Raw genomic sequence first — 4,210 nt, 5'->3', positions numbered from 1 at the left:
GCTGCTCAACATCTGCAGGAAACACAAAGAGAGAAATGTTAACACATTCACAGAGAGAAAGCATCAACAGTACAGAGTCTCTTTTCAAATCTCTTTACGTTGTAAAAAACTGCTTTTTCATGTTTCTGCATTCAAACTTTCAGCCCAAGTGCTGTAAAGACTGACAATTATACCTAATGCTAATCTTAGTCTTGTTCAATTTGATGGTCTGATTTGAATCCTACTTAAAGAACAGGGAGTACTCTGTGTATATAAATAGATAAACATCTGAGCGGACAAATATGAAATGTAGAGTTCCCCAACGCTCCATTCTGGGGGCGTTTAACATCTACATGCACCCACTGGCTCAGATAACAAAAGACAGTTGCACTGATTATTGTCTATAAGCATTATTTTTGCTGTGTAATCACATAACCACAGTGTCACATGACTTCTCAAACCTGACGGAGGTTCACCCCTCTCCTTCAAAACGTCACAATTACCTTCTGTTTCCATGTGTTGAGTTTGTCTCTGATGAAGCTGTGAGGACTGAGCTTCCTCTTCATCATCTTCACTCTTCACAGGGACAGGAGTGAATGGGAACTTGGTGATATCTGCCTCCTCCAGCCCTTGAAGCTGCTCTCCCTCCTGACTGTTCCACAGTTCCTCTTTAATGTGTGGGGGGGGCTCTGGCTTTTGCTGGTCCACACTGGAGCTACACTCCCGCTGCTCCTCTTCACCAACAATCACTTCCAGAACATCTTGAGGTAAAGCTGAAACACAAGCTGTGTGAATACTTTTACAATTTAAAATCTACAATTCCATTAAACGTGGCAAAATCCAACACTGACAATTATTCAGCAACAATTTTAAGAAGACAGTTCCTCAAACTTAAGGCATGTTGATTTTGTTTGTCTTCATTGACTGTGGACTAAATATATTTGTTTTTTTTTAGTTATTAACAAGCTTCTGTTAGTTAGTTAGTTAGTTAGTTAGTTAGTTAGTCCAAAGGAAGCGTAGCTCTAAGCCAAAGCCCACGAATCACCACAAACCTGTAGAAGTTTCTAAAGGGGGCTTTAGGACACATTCACACGTCCTGCATGGCTGCTTCGGAGTAGAGTCCACACCAAAGGTGGGCTGAAAGCTTACTAGCTAGATGCTGATTGCTTACTAGCTAAATGCAGGGTTTTCCCTGCTATTATACAGCTTAGGCGCAGCACCTAAGTGTTTTTGCGGCCCACCCATGTATATGAACGTAAAAACAACCGGAGAGCATTTGGACGAGCTGAACATTATTTTTATACATCCAGGGAACAGACACACGGGACAGGTGGCGACTCTTCGTCTTTGGCACTCATGTGCCGCATGATAGATCTCATATACAGCGGCAGAAACAGTGTCTCTCACACACACACACACACACACACACACACACACACACACACACACACACACACACACACACACACACACACACACATTTTCAGCAGTTGTCACATTTTTTGACAATACTTTCAAAGTTTTTGTTGCTTATTTTAATGGTTTTGTCGCCTTTTCAACACTTGTTGTTTTCAACCTTTGTCACTTTTCTTTATTTTCTGGCACTTGTTTTGTGACTTTTGAGACTTCTTCTTTTGTTTGACACATTATTGTTGTTTTCAATTTTGTTTCTCTTCAGTTCAGTTTTGCTGCTAAAGATTTTCAGTTTTGTTGCAAAAGACATACATTGCAGAGTGAAAGAGAGAATACATAGATTCTATATACATGTATACACACATACAGTAACTTCTGTATAGATGTACACAGACAAAGCTTGTATATCCATGTATCCACTCCAACTTGTATATCTTTCTATGTATATATATTTGAGATGTGACGGTGTCCCACCTGTCCCCTGGTCCCCTGCTAGCTTCCTCTCTGACTTCATGTTAAAGTTCCTCTTCTCCCCGACCTGTTTCACGAAACAACAACACGTTAGCAGGAGCTAGCTAAGCGGCTAACCTTAGCTTAGTACCGACCCAAATCAGAAAGGATTAGGGTCTGGCATCGAGTAATGAAAGTCACGTGTGTTTTAACTATTCATATTTGCCATAAGCTCGAAACCAGCTGGACCCGAACCTGAATGATTATGTTTTTACATCTCGTATTCGTTGGAGGTGGCTGTGATGTTACTCAGAGTAAATCTGGTAAACCATTTGAAAATCTCCAGGAATATGTTTGTTATTGTTGACGAATCTGTAGCTGGTAGGTGAACACAACATACAGAAACCAGTAGGACATAACACCGGTTACCATCATGGCTAATTTCAAAAGCTAAAGTAGGCTAACACATCCTACAACAGGAGTAATATGTGTGTAGAAGCTAATGAGCAACGCGTTGCCCGGGAAACGTGTTCTGTTTCAGGAATAATCTCAGCAACAGATTTAATCTCTTACAAAAACGACTCAATGAGTCTTCTGTATAAACCCGTTAGCTCCAGGAGCTAGCAGCATGCTAGCAGCTAGCAGGCTAACGTTAGCTTAGCTTGTGGCGGCCTCTCAGACTAACCTTCCCCCCCCAGCTTGGTCTCCTCCAGCTGTCTCCGGGGTCGCTCCATCTCTGATGAACTAACTAAGAAACGCTGTTTGGGATTCCCTGATTTGGATTCAGCTAACGGCTTCTCTCCTCACTGCTCCCGCTGCTCAGCACCCGGAAACTACAGCAGCACCACTTCCGGCCGGGGGCCGCCGGCAAAATAAAAGCCCCGGTATTCTAGTTCACTTTTTGTTTTGATTTCTTTCATGAGGATATATTTAGTTACATTTAGGAACCCTGTTTTACTGTTGTTAAATATTGAATTATTAAGTTAGTTTCTAAAAACTGAGGGCATAGATTAATTAATGTATTTTTTATACATTTTATTTATCTATTTAATATATTTTGAGACAATCTCCAGATGCTAGACAAGATCATGTTATGTTACAGCCTTATGAACCCTACACACGCACACATGCATAGGATAGTGTAAAGAGGACAGTACAGGAAGGAAGGAGTGGTCACCACTCTTTCACTGTGCAATTAATTAATTATTAATTTATGTTTTCAGATGTGACAGAAAGAGACAATTTCATTATTAATCAAAGCTTTATCATTGTACAGAAACATTCTGAACAGTTCCAGCTCTAGTACATTGAGTTGGGTGTGTAGTAGATTGTGTGTTGGGTGTGGTAGTTGTTGCATGTTGAGCCCAGTAGAGGGCAGCAAACACCAAGATGTTATAGCAGGCTGAGGCGAGGATTTAGAAATCCCTTTTTTAAATGAATCCCAAAATGTAAAATATCAGTCCTACAGCAGCAAAATATCTGACACACATACAGAATATACATGAAATAATAAATAAATACAATATAACACAAGAACAAATATCTTTTAATTTAAAGTGCTCATATTATGCTTTTGGCTTTTACCCTTTCCTTTATTGTGTTATATAAAAGTCCCCCCGGTCTTTCTCCTGTGGTCATTCAGATGTTGCTTTGTTCCAAATCTTCTCCCAAACTCAGAGCAGCTGAATGTTTTCTTACATCTTGAATCTTGGTTCAGAGAGTTTAAAGCTACATCGTGTAAGAATTTCTCCCATCTAGCGTTGAGATCACATGTCGTAATCTATCTTGCTGGGGCCGGGAAGCAACGATACCCATTAGCAGCAGCAGCTGTGAGTTAAAAACATATGTCCTTTACGTCCCTTACCGGCTAATATATTTCAAGATGGCGCATGACTATGGAGCGTCTGCTAAAGGCTTTTTTGTTTTGGTGAGATTTCATGTGTCTATTTAAACTTCGTCTTTCACTAAAAGATTTTGTACAGACAGAGCAGCTAAAAGGTTTTTCTCCGGTGTGAATTATCATGTGTCTCTGTAAACCTCCTTTCTGTGTAAAGGATTTCTTACAGACTGAGCAGCTGAAAGATTTCTCTCCTGTGTGAGTTCTCATGTGTCTCCTTAGAGATGACTTGCGGCCAAATCTTCTCCCACACTCAGAGCAGCTAAAAGCTCTTTCTCCTGTGTGGTGGGCCATGTGTCTCTGTACACTAAGTTTCTGTGTAAAAGCTTTACCACATTCAGAGCAGCTGAAAGGTTTTTCTCCTGTGTGGATTCTCATGTGCGACCGTAAATTTCCACTCTGTGTAAAATATTTCTTACAAACTGAGCAACTGTAAGCTTTTTCTCCTGTGTGACATTTCATGTGTGTCTT

The 4,210-nt window shown here is 40.5% G+C and overlaps 1 protein-coding gene and 1 long non-coding RNA gene across 2 annotated transcripts in view; one reads left to right on the top strand and one right to left on the bottom strand.

Annotated features, from left to right (window-relative positions):
- The window catches only part of LOC116686446 (uncharacterized), a 75,300-nt gene that overhangs the window by 48,747 nt on the left and 22,343 nt on the right, over nt 1-4,210 (bottom strand). The gene's annotated exons all lie outside the window — the stretch shown is intronic.
- The window catches only part of LOC116686468 (uncharacterized), a 26,419-nt gene that overhangs the window by 1,025 nt on the left and 21,184 nt on the right, over nt 1-4,210 (top strand). The gene's annotated exons all lie outside the window — the stretch shown is intronic.

Source organism: Etheostoma spectabile, unplaced genomic scaffold (assembly GCF_008692095.1).
Source record: "Etheostoma spectabile isolate EspeVRDwgs_2016 unplaced genomic scaffold, UIUC_Espe_1.0 scaffold378, whole genome shotgun sequence".
In the NCBI taxonomy this organism is placed as follows: Eukaryota; Metazoa; Chordata; class Actinopteri; order Perciformes; family Percidae; genus Etheostoma; species Etheostoma spectabile.
Note: the sequence above shows the minus strand (reverse complement) of the source record. Positions and strands in the feature narration are given on the sequence as shown.